Below are 19328 nucleotides of genomic sequence, written 5' to 3'. Positions count from 1 at the left end.
GGATTTTTTTTTTTTTTTTCAGACAGATCTGCTTCGGGCAGGTCTGAATCCCCCAGAGGATACCAGGATCCACCTTGGTGGGATGGGTCTCATGACCCCGAGAAGACTGTGATCCAGGATCAGTGTCCATCCCCCAGCCTGTGGTGTCCTGGTAACACAGCCGGCAGCTAAATACAAAATCAGGGGGGCCTTTCCACGTGGGCTAGACCTGGCACGCTGTGGTTGACGCTGTCATCTGGGTAGGCCTGGCTTGCCCTTCTGTCCTGGCAAACGCTGACCCTGCAGGAGAGACTCGGATCCATGGTCCCTGCTGTCTGTACCCGGAGTCAGGCGACAGCCAGAGAGAGGCAGTGCAGCAGCTGGGCAGCTCAGGGCCTGCTCGGGGCAGCGGTGAGAGCGCAGGGACACGGGAACCGAGCAAGTCCCCAGGGGTGGGGTGGGGTGGACTGATCAGAGCCAGGAATTCACACAGCCCGCTCTTGGTTTCTTCCCACTGCCTGGCCACCCCTCCTTACTGTCTTTGACTGAAATCCCCTCTCGTTGAGGGCTCAGGGTGGTGCCGCTCGGGCTCAGTCCTCACCTCCCTCTCCTGCACTGCAACCCTCTCCCTTCTTTCTCCTCCTTACTCAGCTCCCATTCCTTGGGCGCCCACTGCCATTTTTCTTTGCCCATATCCTCAGCTCTCCTGCGCTCCTGCTTTGTCACAGCTGCTCACACTCACTCAGCAAAACCACTACTCTGAAATCTAGCCCTCTGCCAATTGAATGTAGCCGGGGGAAAGAAAAGCACAGCATGTTGCCTGAGCTCACGTGAAATTCGTGATGGAGACACTCCAGTGGACTGTAGTGATGTCAAGCCTATTATATATCTGCTCTGGTTTACTCTCCTTCCCATTTCTCCTCAATGACTACTTCCCCAGCTTTTCCTCTCTCCTCAGGTTCCCACAGCCTTCTCTTCTCTCCCCCGTTTCAGCAAGGGGCCTGGCTTTCTACCTGACTGGGAAATCGGAAGCACCCCAAGGGAAATGTCAGCCCCCACCACGCCTCTCTTCTGTCGAGCATCTGTGTTTACATATTCTGCCTCCCAGCGACTCACTGTAAGTCCCTGGTTCTCAGAGTGTGGTCCTGGACCAGCAGCATCAGGGTTCCCTGGGAACTGGGAAGAAATGCAAATTCATAGGTCAGATCACAGGCCTGGAATCTCTGGGGTGGAGTCCAGAATTCTGGGTTTTAACAAGCCCTTGGGTCAATTCTGATGCACTTGCAAACTTGACAACTCCTGCTGGAGACAAATCCATGTTTCCATCAAAGGCCAACCTACACCCCTCTGGAGCCCTGCTCCAGCAAAGCCATCTTCCTCTCCTGTATCAATTTCACCATCTCTGTGAGCTCATTCCCATCAGCATGGAAACCTGCTGTTAGTCATCTCATCTTACCAAAAAATAAATAAATAAATAAATCAGTTGACCTTCAAGCAAGAGTTGATGTTGCAGTCTGGAGGCAGAATTGCTTCTCTGAAAAACCTCAGTTTTTGCTCTTAAGGCCTTCAACTGATCACACAAGGCCCACCCCACAGTATCAAGGGTCATCTCCTTTCCTTGAGCTTAACTGACCACATCTACATCTAACTGTATCTACAAAATACTTTCATAGCAACAGCTGGTGAGTGTTTGATGAAACAACTGGGTCCTACAGGGTAGCCAAGGTGACGTGTAACATAACCATCACAGCATCCCTGTTTCATGACCCCCACATTCCTATTTTTCATCCAGGTCACTTTTCTGAGCTCCAGACTTGTGTATCCACCTGCTTGCTTGGCATCTCCACTCAGATACCCAACAGAAGGATCTCTTCAAGGCTGTATCTTCCTGGCAGACTTCTCCACATCATTTGGCGGCAACTCCATCCTTCCAGTCTCCTGTTCTTAAAGCCTCTGAGTCATCTTCAATGCTTCTCTTTCGCAGCCCACAATCAGGTTCTGTTGGCTCTCCCTTCCTTCTGCCCTCTTCAGCTTCCACCTCTGCCCCCAGCCCCATCACCTCTCCCCCAGATTGCTGCAATAGCTTCTGAATCGGGGGCTCCCACCTTCACTCCCCATCTCAACCCAGCAGCCCGTGAGCCTCCACATGCGCAACCCAGGGCCAAGCCATTCCTTTGCCGTGGACCACACCGCATGTCCATGTTGCACCCGGCATAAGAGCTGAAGGCCTCAGCGTGGTCCACCAGCCTTAGAGAAGCTGTCTCCCTTTCCTCCTGACCCCACTGACTTCTACCCTCCACGTGGACCCCTCTGACCACACTGAGCCCTCGTGTTCCTTAAATACAGCAGACACACTCCAGGGCCTGGACCCCAGAATGTTCCCTCTGCCAGCGACATCCTTCTGCAGATCCCCGCATGCTAACTCCCTGCCTCCTTCAAGACTTCGCCTGAATGTCTTGTCCCAGCGAGGCGCCCTGAGCGTGTAGTTTCAGCCACCTGCACTCGGGCCCGGCCGCCCCCGTGCTCCTCCTGCTCTAACTCTTCCTGGGGCTCACAGACTCCCATCGTGGCATGATGTGTGCTCATTGCAGGCCCTGTTTAGCCCTTCCCCAGAGAAGGTAGACGGTCATCTTTCTGTTCTGTACACAGGCGTCTCCCCGATGTGGAGGAGGACGCCTGGCACGTGTGTGGAACGGACGAGGCATCTGCGAATGTGTCTTCTCAGGGTGCTTACTCCTGGTCTCGTCCTTGCACTCGGGCGTGAGCTCCAGGAGCGCTAGGACCTGTCTCTCTCACCCAGGCGCCTCACACAGGCCCCGACACAGGGAGGCACCAGTCTTTGCATGTCCTAGGGCACTCGCATCGCTAGAACAAAATACTAGACCATGTGGCTTATAAGCAATGCACAGTTCCGGAGTCCGGGTGGCCCAGATCAGGGCGCCAGCCTGGTCCGCTGAGGACCCTGCTCTGAGTTGCAAACGTCTCACCTTGTCCTCACATGGCAGAAGAGGGGAGGGATCTCTCTGGAGCCTCTTTTATAAGGTCACTAATCCTATTCATAAAGAAATCCTCTCGTGACTCAAGCACCTTCCGAAGGCCCCACTTCCTAACACCATCACCTCTGGGGGCTAGGATTTCAATAGGTGAATTCTGGGGGGATGCCCACGGCAGAGTTTCTCTGATCACGGGGGGGGCGTCTTCCGAGATGAAAGGGGGGTGGTTCCTGCCACTCGTACTATCCTACCACCCTCTTCTCGCCCACCCGCCCCAGCACAGTGGGGGCTGCGCTTGGCCGGTTTCCGGAAGATTTAGAAAAGAGAACCGTTTTTAACAGCACCATGACCAGTTCACAGATGTCCCCCGCCCTGCCCTTTCCCCTTCAAAACTGATTGCTCATATTAAGCTGACTTCTCCCAGGCGGCCACCCCGGAGGGGGTAGGAGGAGGTCCCACCCACACAGTAATGCCTGATCTTGCTGAGACCCACCTGAACACTCAGGCCTCAGAGCACATGGGAGAAGCCACTCTGAGCCAACCAGGTGTCCATCTAGAACCATGGATCTCACTGCTGTTCCATCTCATTACCGGGACCCTGGCTTTCCCTCACCAACGTGCACGTGAACCGGAGACTAATGTTACGTGTAACAGAATTCACACCCACCTCATCCGTGACTTCCAAACAGGCTGAAAGGCAATAAGCTTTTTTCTCTCCTTCCTAATGCCGGAACTCAGTGTTGCATTGTCAAGGAAAAAAGACTCCTACTTATAAAAAAAAATATCCTTTGGGGAAAGAGGGAGAGAGATTCTTATCTGGAAACTAATGGGGCAAAAGGGCTAGCATTTTACAAGCTGCAGTTAAAGCCTGGAGAACATCTCAGAACGAGGGCAGCTGGGGAGGCCATCTCCAAGATGCTACTTGAACTTCTTAGCTAGTAAGAGAGGCAATAATGTCAATTGGCCGAACTGGCTCTTGAAACGGGAGCTGCTCCTAAAAGCATCTGGTCAGCTTCATGGAGGCTGGAGGACGCCCCAGCCAGACCCGTCCTTCCAGAACCAGATGGCCTTGAGTGTGTCCATCTGCGCTTAGCCGGGGGGCCCAGATTCTACTTAATCACCTTTGGCTCCAGCCCACCGGGAAGTCCTTCCTCGTGTCTGAACTGAACTCCTCAAGCCCATACCCTCCCCTTTGCATGAAGGCATTTCAAATTACCGAACAAGATTTTGGTCTGATTTCCACTAGGGTAAAAGTATTTTGTACCTTTTTAATGGAATAAGATTATTCCATTTTTTTTCTTTCTATTTTCCTCTTGGTTATTTCTACCACTTGGAAATGTGAAGACCAAAACTGTATGTTATCATATCAGAAAGCCCAGAATATTGTTAAAAGTACGCATAGCCACGTGGTTGCAAACCTAGCCCCCACAGCCAGACTGCCTCCATCCAAATTCCTAGCTCTACCTCTGGTTAATTTAGTGACCTCGGGCAAGTGGCTTAGCCTCACTGTGTTTCACTTTCACAGCTGTAAAATGAGGATGACAACCGTATGGAGGGCATTAGCGTATCATGAGGCTAAATAAGTTAATAAGCGTAAGAATATAGGTAGTACTAAACATTCTGTGCCATTGAAAAGTCTACTATGAACATTAGTTCTTAATTTTCTTTTTTTTTTAAGATTTCATTTATTTATTTGAGAGAGAGAGGGAAAGAGAATCTGAGGCAGACTCTGTGCAGAGCGCAGAGCCCAACGTGGGGCTCAGTCCCATGACCCTGAGATCATGACCTGAGCCGAAAATCAAGAGCTGGATGCTTAACTGACTGAGCCACCCAGGCGCCCCTTGTTTTTACTTTTCTATAAATAAATATGATCTTCATTCTGAGCATCTCTCCAGACAGGCTAGCAGGAAACTTACTTGCTCTGGTCTTCAGGGGTCCTTCTGGGGAAGGGAGAGCCCTTGACCTGCTGGGCTGTCCGTGGGTCCAGGTCTGTCCACACAGACCTCTGCTGGGCCCCGAGAGCTGCAGGTCCCGGGCTCCCGTGCTGGCTTGGGCCTGCGGCTCTGGTCAAGCCACATGCCAGGACACACATCTGATACTGTGGCACGTGCGGTAACCCCAGTACCCCGCACGAGGCCTGGAGAGCGGCCAGCACTCAACGCAGGCAAAGGAGAAATGAGAACACAGCCATGGGTTTACGTGTCCGAGAAAATGCCCCAACTCCAAATCTCCAGGCAGCAGGGTCGGGTTTCCTTTGTCAGTCAATTTACAGGACACAAAATGCACTCATCCTTTCAGAGGAGAAAGAAAATTTAATCCTGACTATTGTAGCGGAAGCTTTAATGACAGGGAAAGATGTTCACAATATTTTCTTAAATAAAAAAGCCAGGTTATAAAACAGAATCAAGAATGGTGGCTCTGTGAGTTTCTCCAGGCGGCTGTAACAAAGGGCCACAAACTTTGTGGTTTAGAACAATGGAAATTTATTTGCTCACAGTTCCAGGAGCCAGAAGTCCAAAATCAAGGTGTCGGCAGGGCCGCGCTCCCTCCGAAGGCGCTAGGGGCGGGCCCTTCTTGCCCCTTCGGGCTCCAGGGGGTGCCAGCATGGGGCGTTCCCTCGCTGGCCAGCATCTCTGTAGTTCCTGCCTTCACGTGGCGCCTCTCTGTGAGCATGCGTCTTCACGGGGCCACCTTCACTCTTCATGTAGGGACATCAGTCACGTTAGCTGATTACATCTGCGATGACCTTATTTCCAAATAAGGTCACAATCTGGGGTACAGGTGGTTAGGACTTCAATGTGTCTTTTTCGCGAGACACATTTCTGCCCATGACAGTCTCTTGTGTTAAATTAGAGTCTACATCTTTCTCAACAACAATAAATGATTGCATCTCTTTCTGAAACACACACACACACACACACACACACACACAATCACACACAACCCTTCTCCTGAATGAGAATTTATCCTCCATGCCTTTGTCGCTAGCACTAACACCTGCTGTCGCATTGCCCCCCACCCCTGCTCCCCCACTGAGTGAGCTATGCTGACACCTGGATGTGGGTTTCCTTCAATCCGCCTCTATTTACTCATAGGCTCCCGCACACATCTTCATAAGTATATACTCATTATGTGCAAATGCATCTCCGGGGGAGGGTTTTGTCACTGTTTTTTTTTGTTTTGTTTTGTTTTGTTTTTTAAGAATATTTTATGTGCCTTTTCTGAATCCTGCTTTTCTCACACAATAACATCTGGCAGAAGTTATCCCAGCTACTAATAAGCCTCTAAATCACTATTTTCAATGATTATATAATATATTCTGTCGTGTGGGCATCAGCTGAAAATGAACAGTGATTATTGCAAGGCACTTGGGGACAGGGGCTCTCGTCCACCATCCTTGTGCGTGTGAGGCAAGCACAGAACCTGAGATAGGACAGCTGTTCAATCAGCATGTGTGTCTCTGCCTCGTATTTGACACATTCTCCAGAAACTCTACCTCTATAGAACTGGTACCACCTGCATCACCTTATTCCTGCTTAAAAAGGGCACTGACATTTTAGCGTCCCAGAGGCTAATGTTCAGTGTTCTACATAAGCCATCCCACATTTCATCACCTTAGTGGCCCGATGGGTTAAAATGCTCCTGCAGGTAAGCACGGGGCTCTGAGGGGTGAGCACTAAGCTGTGCAGCTCACTGGTCAGACCGAGGATTCAAACCCTGATCCATTTATAACCCCAAGGCCATCTCTCTTCTCCACATCTGCTTTCATAAGAGAAACGGCATCTTCTTTGCTAGAACTGGCTTGGAAAGTCTAGATGCGCTTGTGCCAGAATCCACCCTCCAAAATTTCATGACCTTTGAAAACAGACAAAGCAGTGAAGCAGACCAAAAAATTAAAGAATTTCAGCAACCCACGACCCCAGCCATCCTGCAAAGATCTGCTGTAACTCTCCTTTGCTTATTTAAAATCGGTGACTTAACTTTTGAGTCCAATGTGTCACGCATAAACATCTACTTTCTAAGGACATAAGAGAAACATCAGCTCACACGTGACTGGGCAGCGAGTCATCAGGACGTGGTGAGAGGGGCAGAACCCTGGGATGTCAGGCACTGAACTGGGGGAGGACAGCGGGGACCCCTGAAATTATACCAAGACCTCCCTCTGCGTGCCCGCCCTTTCTAGGAGTGTGGTTCCTAGAAAGATCATTGAGAGCCTTTGATAAAAACCCCATATGAAGGTTCCATTGCAGCCCATGTTTCCTTTAATTGTCAGTAAGTTCATGGGTAACTGTGACAGATGCCGAGTGACCACGGAACACTACCCTAAGGAAGGGATGTGAATTTCAAAGCAAAGTAAGCGGTGCCTAGAATTTACCTTTCTTACCTTCATTAAAGAGCAAATAATGATGTGCTTCTCAGCCTGGGCTAAGCATCGTAACCACCTGTGAAGCTATAAGGGGACTGATGCCTGCATCTCAACTAATTGGTACTGGATGCACCTGAGCATCGAGCATCTCTAAAGCTCTTCGTTTGACTCTCCCGTACAGCAGAGGCTGAGACCCGCATCCCTAGAAGATTCAACTGGAAGGGATTAAATTTGCTAAAAATTAGAAGGGCTGTCTGGGAAACAAGATAAAGTTAGGAATGAGAAATAACTTCCTTTGTGTGGCAACACAGCCTTCTATTGTCTATAGTCTTCTATTTGCTGCAGGGGAAGTGAACTTTCTCTACATAAACCACCCTACTTTTCTCCTCTGTTGCTTTGCTAATGCTTCTCTCTTCCAGGAAACTTCCCCTAAATGACTCGGGCTCATTCTTGGCAATTCAGCTGAAGAGGTCCATCTCAGTGAAGCATCCCTACGATCCCCTAAGGTGTGGTGGACCATTGGATTGCTTTTAATGATCTGTTTTGGTGCTTGTTTCCCCACTTGACCTCAGAGAACTCCATAAAAGCAGAGACTGTGGGACACCTGGTTGGCTCAGTCGGTTAAGGGGCTGACTCTTGGTTTCAGCTCAGGTCATGATCTCAGGGTCCTGGGATTGAGCCCTGCATTGGGCTCTGCACTGAGCATGGAATCTACTTGAGATTCTCTCTCCCTCTCCCTCTGCCCCTCCCCCATCTTGCACGTGCACTCTCTCTCTCTCAAATAAATCTTTAAAAAAAAAAAAACAACCAAGAGACTGCCTATTCATTGTGGGTTCCTATCACCTAGGCCAGTGGCTGGTGATCACAGAAATCAGTAAATGAGTATCAGATGAAGCCGGGAAGCAGGACAAGGGTAGGAAGCATGTATCAGTTAATCATTTAGTTGAATAGTGAGAAATGGATAGTCTTGGCAGGCATGCACATTTAAGAAAAAAATTTGCTTTGTTGATGATAGCACCCAAAAGCTTAAAGGAGAACACTGTGGGGAAAGGGGGCAATGTAGAGTTAGCTGTGTCTTATATGGTGTTTATAAATCTGTTTGCGTTTTTCCCCTTTGTCCTTATTGTAGGAAGCCAAGTAACATAAAAGTACCCTAGGAGCCACGTGATTTTTTTCCAGCCTGATGGAAAGACAAGATACTTAGTTTCCACAAGCAGTCCCACGGAAGAAATCCCTTCCCTTTGGGAGATTGTAAAGCCCTGTAACTCGTAGCCGCAAATGTTTGCTGCCCACCCTAATCAATTCCTCGCAAGCTCCATAGCCAAATGGCAGTGACACTTCAGAAATACCAGAACCTGGTAATTTATTCCTTGACTGTCTTCCCAGACAATTAAGGACCTAGCATCTCCTGTTTGCTAAGCAACCCTGGGGCTCCTTTTTCCAGCAACTTCACAAGAGACACTGTCAGGACTTACAAACAATCAAGTCTGAAAGAGGCCCCTGGAGAGTGTCTGCGCTGGAGAAAATGGTGCTGGTGCCAAAGCAAAGGACAATCTTCTCCTGCGATGTGCCGCATATGTTGTACAAGATGGAGTTCTCATCTGGGGTTTCTTGCAATCGTGGGGCACTCTGAATTAGACTTTGCAGGATGACGGCCATTCGACCAAGAGTGCCTGGATGACAGATGCTTTATGTACACTGTCGAGTTTAATGTGGCAACCTCCAGGTGATTCTGCTGTACCAAGCTTGTGGCAAGCCTGCTGAGGGCTGTTGACAGCCACACCGGGGGAGGAGAGAGCAGAATTGTAGGGCGCTCAGCATTCAAAGAGAGATCATCGCGTTCAGCCTCTTCAGATTGCAGAGGAACTATGACTGCACAGCATAATGGTTTCTTGCTGAAGAATCGCAGGGATAAACATACATATGTCCAGTCCAAAGGTGGGGACTTAAACTGGAGTCCTCTGCTTGCACAATCTAGATCGGCTACTTGTGCCGTCCAAACACACCGCTGATTTTCAGAACTTCATTAGACTCTTCACCCTGTAGGCACCTTAAGGATGACTGATTGTATCAACTTGTTTTTTGACAAGTCCAATCGGAGCTGTACAAATGGTCCATACACAGTTGCTCCCACTCTGCCTCACTAATAAGGCTCAGAGCCACAAAGTAATCCCGGCTCGTACCCAGTTATTTTGTTGTGGCTCACCAAGTCTAGCCGACCCTTATCTTTGACCTAAAAATTCTCCGAAGTCAGTTCTTAGCATTTGAAGAGTTTCCAACAGGTATGTGAGAGAAGCACTTCTATTAAGATCTTGGTCTCTTTTTAAAAAAATAGGAATAAAAGAGATAGAAGCCAGAAGGAAACATCATCATAGTTCTCTTTGTCTCGCCTACATCTTGGAGGGAAACTTGAGGCTTTTTTTTTATTTTTTATTGTTATGTTAATCACCATACATTGCATCATTAGTTTTTGATGCTGTGTTCCATGATTCATTGTCTGTGCATAACCCCCAGTGCTCCACTCAGAACGTGCCCTCTTTAATACCCATCACCAGGCTAACCCATCCCCCTACCCCTCTCCCCTCTAGAATCCTCGGTTTGTTTTTCAGAGTCCATCGTCTCTCATGGTTCGTCTCCCCCTCCGACTTACTCCCCTTCATTCTTCCCCTCCCGCTATCTTTTTCCTCTTTTTTTTTCTTAACATATATTGCATTATTTGTTTCAGAAGTACAGATCTGTGATTCGACAGTCTTGCACAATTCACAGTGCTCACTGTAGCACATACCCTCCCCAATGTCTATCACCCAACCACCCCAGCAACACTCAGTTTGTTTCCTGAGATTAAGAATTCCTCATATCAGTGAGGTCATATGATACATGTCTTTCTCTGATTGACTTATTTCGCTCAGCGTAACACCCTCCAGTTCCATCCATGTCGTTGCAAATGGTAAGATCTCATTCCTTTTGATGGCTGCATAATATTCCATTGTGTATATATACCATTTCTTCTTTATCCATTCATCTGTCGATGGACATCTTGGCTCTTTCCACAGTTTGGCTATTGTGGACATTGCTGCTATAAACATTGGGGTGCACGTACCCTTTTGGATCCCTACATTTGTATCTTTGTGGTAAATACCCAGTAGTGCAATTGCTGGATGGTATGGCAGCTCTATTTTCAACTGTTTGAGGAACCTCCATATTATTTTCCAGAGTGGCTGCACCAGCTTGCATTCCCACCAAGAGTGTAGGAGGGTTCCCCTTTCTCTGCATCCCCACCAACATCTGTCGTTTCCTGACTTGTTAATTTTAGCCATTCTGACTGGTGCGAGGTGGTATCTCCTTCAGGTTTTGATTTGGATTTCCCTGATGCCGAGCGATGTGGAGCACTTTTTCATGTGTCTGTTGGCCATTTGGATGTCTTCTTTGGAAAAATGTCCGTTCATGCCTTCTGCCCATTTCTTGATTGGATTATTTGTTCTTTGGGTGTTGAGTTTGATAAGTTCTTTATAGATTTTGGATACTAGCCCTTTATCTGATATGTCATTTGCAAATATTTTCTCCCATTCTGTCGGTTGTCTTTTGGTTTTGTGGACTGTTTCTTTTGCTGTGCAAAAGCTTTTTATCTTGATGAAATCCCAACAGTTCATTTTTGCCCTGGCTTCCCTTGCCTTTGGCGATGTTTTTAGGAAGAAGTTGCTGCGGCTGAGGTCAAAGAGGTTGCTGCCTGTGTTCTCCTTTAGGATTTGGATGGACTCCTGTCTCACGTTTAGGTCTTTCAACCATTTGGAGTCTATTTTTGTGTGTGGTGTAAGGAAATGGTCCAGTTTCATTCTTCTGCATGTGGCTGTCCAATTTTCCCAACACCACTTGTTGAAGAGACTGTCTTTTTTCCATTGGACATTCTTTCCTGCTTTGTCAAAGATGAGTTGACCATAGAGTTGAGGGTCCATTTCTGGGCTCTCGATTCTGTTCCATTGATCGATGTGTCTGTTTTTGTGCCAGTACCATACTGTCTTGATGATGGCAGCTTTGTAATAGAGCTGGAAGTCCGGAATTGTGATGCCGCCAGCTTTGCTTTTCTTTTTCAATATTCCTCTGGCTATTCGGGGTCTCTTCTGGTTCCATACAAATTTTAGGATGATTTGTTCCATTTCTTTGAAAAAAGTGGATGGTATTTTGATGGGGATTGCATTGCATGTGTAGATTGCTCTAGGTAGCATTGACATCTTCACAATGTTTGTTCTTTCAATCCATGAGCATGGAACGTTTTTCCATTTCTTTGTGTCTTCTTCAATTTCTTTCATGAGTATTTTATAGTTTTCTGAACACAGATCCTTTGCCTCTTTGGTAAAATTTATTCCTAGGTATCTTATGGTTTTGGGTGCAGTTGTAAATGGGATCGACTCCTTGATTTGTCTCTCTTCTGTCTTGTTGTTGGTGTATAGGAATGCCACTGATTTCTGGGCATTGATTTTATATCCTGCTACTTTACTGAATTCCTGTATGAGTTCTAGCAGTTTTGGGGTGGAGTCTTTTGGGTTTTCCACATACAGTATCATATCATCTGCAAAGAGTGAGAGTTTGACTTCCTCTTTGCCTATTTGGATGCCTTTGATTTCTTTTTGTTGTCTGATTGCTGTGGCTAGGACTTCTAATACTATGTCGAATAGCAATGGTGAGAGTGGACATCCCTGCCGCATTCCTGACCTTAGGGGGAAAGCTCTCAGCTTTTCCCCATTGAGAATGATATTCGCTGTAGGTTTTTCATAGATGGCTTTTATGATAATGAGGTATGTACCCTCTATCCCTATACTCTGAAGAGTTTTGATCAGGAAAGGATGTACTTTGTCAAATGCTTTTTCTGCATCTATTGAGAGGATCATATGATTCTTGTTCTTTCTTTTGTTCATGTATTGTATCACGTTGATTGATTTGTGGATGTTGAACCAGCCTTGCAGCCCAGGGATAAATCCCACTTGGTCATGGTGAATAATCCTTTTAATGTACTGTTGGATCCTATTGGCTAGTATTTTGGTGAGAATTTTTGCATCCATGTTCATCAAGGATATTGGTCTGTAATTCTTTTTGATGGGGTCTTTGTCTGGTTTTGGGATCAAGGTAATGGTGGCCTCATAAAAGGAGTTTGTAAGTTTTCCTTCCATTTCTGTTTTTTGGAACAGTTTCAGGAGAATAGGTATTAATTCTTCCTTAAATGTTTGGTAGAATTCCCCTGGGAAGCCCTCTGGCCCTGGGCTTTTGTTTGTTGGGAGATTTTTGATGACTGCTTCAATTTCCTTAGTGGTTATAGGTCTGTTCAGGTTTTCTATTTCTTCCTGGTTCAATTTTGGTAGTTGATACATCTCTAGGAATGCACCCATTTCTTCCAGGTTATCTAATTTGCTGGCATAGAGTTGCTCATAATATGTTCTTATAATTGTTTGTATTTCTTTGGTGTTGGTTGTGATCTCTCCTCTTTCATTCATGATTTTGTTGATTTGGGTCCTTTCTCTTTTCTTTTTGATTAGTCTGGCCAGGGGTTTATCAATCTTGTTAATTCTTTCACAGAACCAGCTCCTAGTTTTGTTGATCTGTTCTACAACAGTAGAACAATGGTTTCTATTTCATTGATTTCTGCTCTGACCTTTATTATTTCTCTTCTTCTGCTGGGTTTGGGCTTTATTTGCTGTTTTTTCTCTAGCTCCTTTAGGTGTAGGGTTAGGTTGTGTATTTGAGACCTTTCTTGTTTCTTGAGAAAGGCTTGAATTGCTATATACTTTCCTCTCAGGACTGCCTTTGCTGTATCCCAAAGATTTTGAACAGTTGTGTTTTCATTTTCATTGGTTTCCATGAATTTTTTTAATTCTTCTTTAATTTCCTGGTTGACCCATTCATTCTTTAGTGGGATGCTCTTTAGCCTCCATGTATTTGAGTTCTTTCCGACTTTCCTCTTGTGATTGAGTTCTAGTTTCAAAGCATTGTGGTCTGAAAATATGCAGGGAATAATCCCAATCTTTTGGTACCGGTTGAGACCTGATTTGTGACCTAGGATGTGATCAATTCTGGAGAATGTTCCATGGGCACTAGAGAAGAATGTGTATTCCATTGCTTTGGGATGGAATGTTCTGAATATGTCTGTGAAGTCCATTTGGTCCAGTGTTTCATTTAACGTCTTTATTTCTTTGTTGATCTTTTGCTTAGATGATCTGTCCATTTCAGTCAGGGGGGTGTTAAAGTCCCCCACTATTATTGTATTGTTGTCAATGTGTTTCTTTGCTTTTGTTATTAATTGCCTTATATAATTGGCTGCTCCCATGTTAGGGGCATAGATATTTACAATTGTTAGATCTTCTTGTTGGATAGACCCTTTAAGTAGGATATAGTGTCCTTCTTCCTCTCTTATTACAGTCTTTGTTTTAAAATCTAGTTTGTCTGATATAAGGATTGCCACCCCAGCTTTCTTTTGGTGTCCATTAGCATGGTAAATCGTTTTCCACCCCCTCACTTTCAATCTGGGGGTGTCTTGGGGTCTAAAATGAGTCTCTTGCAGACAGCATATCGATGGGTCTTGTTTTTTAATCCAATCTGATAGCCTGTGCCTTTTGGTTGGGGCATTGAGCCCATTTACATTCAGGGTAACTATTGAAAGGTATGAATTTAGTGCCATTGTATTGCCTGTAAGGTGACTGTGACTGTATATTTTCTGTGTTCCTTTCTGATCTATGCTGCTTTTAGGGTCTCTCTTTGCTTAGAGGACCCCTTTCAATATTTCTTTTAGGGCTGGTTTCGTGTTTGCAAATTCCTTTAGTTTTTTTTTGTCCTGGGAGCTTTTTATCTCTCCTTCATTTTTCAATGACAGCCTAGCTGGATATAGTATTCTTGGCTGCAGATTTTTCTTGTTTAGTGCTCTGAAAATATCATGCCAGTCCTTTCTGGCCTGCCAGGTCTCTGTGGATAGGTCTGTTGCCAATCTAATGTTTCTACCATTGTAGGTTACATATCTCTTCTCCCGAGCTGCTTTCAGGATTTTCTCTTTGTCTCTGAGACTCGTAAGTTTTACTATTAGATGTCGGGGTGTTGACCTATTTTTATTGATTTTGAGAGGGGGTTCTCTGTGCCTCCTGGATTTTGATGCCTGGGAAACGTGAGTCTTGTAGAGCAGTGACTTAATTTCAGCTGAACATCATTCAACTCATTCAAAGCTATTAGGGTATTTTAGAGAATACAGAGTGCAAATTTGAAGTAAAAAACAAAAATGTTTTGTGTTCTAAAACTAGAATAAATTTTCTTTGTAAGTTTTCTTCATCAAATAGAGACAAAATAAGGAGGAAAAGAAAAATGGAAGTGTGGTCTCATTAATGATTGACTCCCCAACCCATACACAAGGGCCATGTGTGGACAACACATGCATTTATTCACATATACCTATGTACCCTAAATCTCGATGTCTCATATGTATCATGATTTCATAACAATACTACCTGTTTTCTTCTACTCTTAAGTAAATAGAATAAAAATGCATTGGTAGAAACTACCTTCTTGTCTAAATTCCCCCACCCTCCATAATATATCCACCATCTAAAAAGAGTTGCCATCCATGTAAAATATCATGTCATCTGCACATAGTGAGAGTCTGACTTCTTCCTTACCAATTTGGATGTCTTTTATTTCTTTTTCTTCTCTGATTGTTGTGGCTAAGATTGCCAGTACTATATTGAGTAAAATGGTGAGAGTGGACATCCCTGTCTTGTTCCTGACCTTAGGGGAAAAGCTCTCAGAAAACCCTAAGGACTCCACCAAAAAGCTGCTAGAACTGATCAATGAATTCAGTAAAGTCACAGGATACAAGACCAATGTACAGAAACCTGTTGCATTTCTATACACCAATAATGAAGCAGCAGAAAGAGAAATTAAGAAAATAATCCCATTTACAATTGCACCAAAAATAATAAAATATCTAAGAATAAGTTTAACAAAAGTGGTGAAAGACCCATACTCTGAAAACTACAAAACACTGATGAAAGAAGTTGAAGATGACACAGAGAAATGGAAAAACATCCCATGCTCATGGATTGGAATAACAAATACTGTTAAAATATCTATATTACCCAAAGCAACCTGCACATTTAATGCAATCCCTATCAAAATACCAGTAGCATTTTCACAGAACTATAACAAACAATCCTAAAATTTTTATGGGACCACAAAAGACCCCAAATAGCCAGAGCAGCCCTGAAAAAGAAAAGCAAAACTGGGGGCATCATGATTCTGGACTTCAAGCTCTATTACAAAGCTGCAATCATCAAGACAGTATGGTACTGGCACAAAAACAGATTCATAGATCAATGGAACAGAAGAGAAAATCCAGAAATAAACCCACAATTACACAGTCAATTAATCTTCAACAAAGGAGGAAAGAATATCCAATGAGAAAAAGACTGTCTCTTCAACAAATGGTGTTGGGAAATTGTACAGCAACATGCAAAAGAATGAAACTAGATCACTTTCATGCACCATACACGAAAATAAATTCAAAATGGATTAAAGACCTAAATGTGAGACCTGAAACCATAAAAATCCTAGAAGAGAATGCAGACAGTAATTTTGTGACATCAGCTATAGCAACTTCTTTCTAGATATATCTCCTGAGGCAAGGGAAACAAAAGGAAAAATGAACTATCGGGACTTCATCAAAATAAAAAGCTTCTGCAGAGCGAAGGAAACAATTAACAAAACTAAAAGGCAACCTAGGGAATGGGAGAAGATATTTGCAAATGACATATCCAATAAAGTGTTCATATCCAAAATAATAAAGAACTTTTACAGCTCAACACCCGAAAAACAAATAATCCCCAATTAAAAATAGGTTTTAAAAAAAGTTTTATGTTCAGGGCGCCTGGGTGGCTCAGTCGTTAAGCGTCTGCCTTCGGCTCAGGTCATGATCCCAGGGTCCTGGGATCGAGCCCCACATCGGGATCCCTGCTCGTCAGGAAGCCTGCTTCTCCCTCTCCCACTCCCCCTGCTTGTGTTCCCTCTATCGCTGTGTCTCTCTCTGTCAAATTCATAAATAAAATCTTAAAAAAAAAGTGTTATGTTCATGTTTTGAACAGACATTTTCCCAAAGAAGACATGAAGATGGCCAACAGATACATGAAAAGATGCTCAACAGCAGGGAAATGCAACTCAAAACTACAATAAAATATCAGCTCACACCAGGAAGACTAAAGTCAACAACACAAGAAACAACAAGTGTTGGCGAGGATGTGGAGAAAAAGGAACCCTTGTGCACTGTTGGTGGGAGTGCAGACTGGTGCAGCCATTGTAGAAAACAGTATGCAGGCTCCTCCAAAAGTTAAAAATAGAATGACCCTGTGATCTAGTAATTGCACTACTGGTATTTAACCTCCCAAATAGAAAAACACTAGCTCAAAGGGATGCATGTACCCTGATGTTTACTGCAGCCTTATTTACAATAGCCCAGTTATGGAAGCAACCCAAATGTCCATCAGTAGATGAATGGATAAAGAAGATATGGTATACATACAATGGAATACTATTTAGCCATAAAAAAGAATGAAATCTTGTCATTTGCAACAACATGGACGGAGCTAGAGAGTATTATGCTAAGTAAAATAAGTCAGTCAGAGAAAGAAAAATACCATATGATTTCACTCATACGTGGAATTTAAGAAACAAAACATATGAACAAAGGAAAAAAAGAGAGAGAGCGACGAACCAAGAAAAAGGCTCTCAAGTAGAGCAAGCAAACTGACGGTTATCAGAGGTAGGGAGGTCAGGTGATGGGGATTAAGGAGGGCACTTAGCATGATGAGCACTGTATAAAATTGTTGAATCACTGTGTTGTACACCTGGAACTAATATTATGTTGTATGTTAACTGGAATTTAAATAAAACTTTAAAAACACATAATAAAAATAAATAATAAGTAATTAATTTTTTAAAATAAAATTAGTTACTTAAAGAAAAAGGAGTTGCCATCCAAATAAGAAAAGAGCATAGATCCATGAGCCAGGGGAGCTTCCTTGCTGGTCGGGGGGCGGGGGGGGGGGGTGGCATTTGATACAAAGTAATTTTCAAAGTAAGGCAACCAGGAAGGCCTCAGATCTTCCCTTTCAGGAAGAGTTTGGCTTTTGCTTTAAAAAAAGGCATGATTTATTCCTTATTTGGAGGATCCACCTACACATAGCCCTTTTCTTCATTAAACATGAACAAATCCTTTGCCAGACTTTAAATCGAAATGCTTGAGAAATGGTCACAAGTGATGAGCGTGTGAACAGGACGGGACCCCATACACCAAAATACAATATGGCGCCCCTGGTGGAACCCAGTGACTGTGTCATGATTCCCAGACAATACTGATTGTAAGACATGCTTTTAGTTTTCAAATGACTAAGAAAAATGCTGTGTTAATGAAGCTACAGCATGTATTGATCAATATGTGATCATACCAGTCTCTCCTTACTCTGAGCACCCTTATTCTTTCCTCAGGGATTTGGCAGTTCCTCCTGTCTTTGCTTGCGTTGGTTGCCCTGCACTAGGCAATCCTTCTGCATATATCTCAGTACTCATTCCTTCTCACCTACTTCTTTCTTAGGTCCTTGTATCAGTCAGCTTTCAGTGAATTGTGCCGTGCTGACAAACACCACCTAAATTGCAGGGGCGTAACACAGCAAAGGTTTCATTCTCGCTTGTGTTAAATGTGCTTTGCAGATTGGCTGCAGCTCTGCACCCCAGGCCCTCATCCAGGGTCCAGGCTGAGGGAACAGCCCCTATCAAGGCACACTGACCTCAGGTCAGAAGGAAAGACAAAGAGCAGATGGGTGTGGCCACTCCAGTGGCTTCCACTGAAAAGTACAGACATCACTTTACTCACGCACCAGTGACTCATGCTTATGTGGTCAAGCTGACATGACTGGTGTGGAGTATGCTCCTCCCAGAGGGGGATTCAGGAAGGAGGGGCCCTGCAGGGAGAGAGAGGTCCAGTGGAGGGGCAGTGAATATTCTGAACAAATATTCTGAACGAATATTTTGGTGGTCACTTTGCAAGAAACTAGAGAATATGGTCATTCTACCAAAGAGCAATATTTGCTCTACCAATAACACACTTATACCCTGCTGCTTTGTTTGCATGCCTTTCTGTGTATTTAACAACTTTTCCTTTAAGTGCAAAATTATATGTAATTTTTGGAGAGATTTTTAAGTGTCAGTGTTAAACTCAGTCATGTAGCTACCAACACACTCGTGACTCATGGAAGCACCATCAATGTGACAACTAGACAGAGTCTACTCACACACAGGCAAAGGGGAACGGTGTCGGCTGCTTCCTGGTCAACAGCAAGCATAAGGGCATCGTTGTCTCGAAGACGCGTTTCAATTGCACATTTGCTGAAATGTGAAAAAAAGGTATATTAAAATCAATGAAATATGATATTTGTGGGTATGTGTGTGGAAAATGAGTTTGGCTGATCAGTTCTTAAATGTTCTGCATCTTTGCTCCTCAAAGTATAGGCTGTGGTTCGAAGCTATTCATGGCCCCTGGGAGCTGGTTAGGAATGCAAAATTGCACACCCCAGCCAAGACCCACTGACTTGGAACATTAATGAAATCTGCAGATGATCCTCATGCCCACTTAAGTCTGATAAGTAGCATTCTAAATGACATCGGTGTCATAGCTGGTAAGTGCATCATACCAGAGTGAACACACACATACACACATGCATGCACGCAGATCATGGAGACAATTCCCACCCCTCTGTGCATACTGGGGCTCCACGATATGGGGCAAGAGCAAAGAGTTTCAGAGGTTATCCCATTCAGCAAGACGAGAGTGGTAACAAGGACAGATTGGATAGCTCAACCCTGGCCACGCATGAAAATCACCTGGATACTTTTTTTAGAAATACTGAAGCCTCGGCCTTCATCTCGGAGATTCATTTGGTTCGGGGCACCCAAGGTGCAGCGTGGGTGGG

The sequence above is a fragment of the Eumetopias jubatus genome, unplaced genomic scaffold, assembly GCF_037043125.1.
Source record: "Eumetopias jubatus isolate StellerSeaLion01/CBP00866 unplaced genomic scaffold, mEumJub1_p1.0 scaffold_5, whole genome shotgun sequence".
NCBI classification, from domain to species: domain Eukaryota; kingdom Metazoa; phylum Chordata; class Mammalia; order Carnivora; family Otariidae; genus Eumetopias; species Eumetopias jubatus.
Note: the sequence above shows the minus strand (reverse complement) of the source record.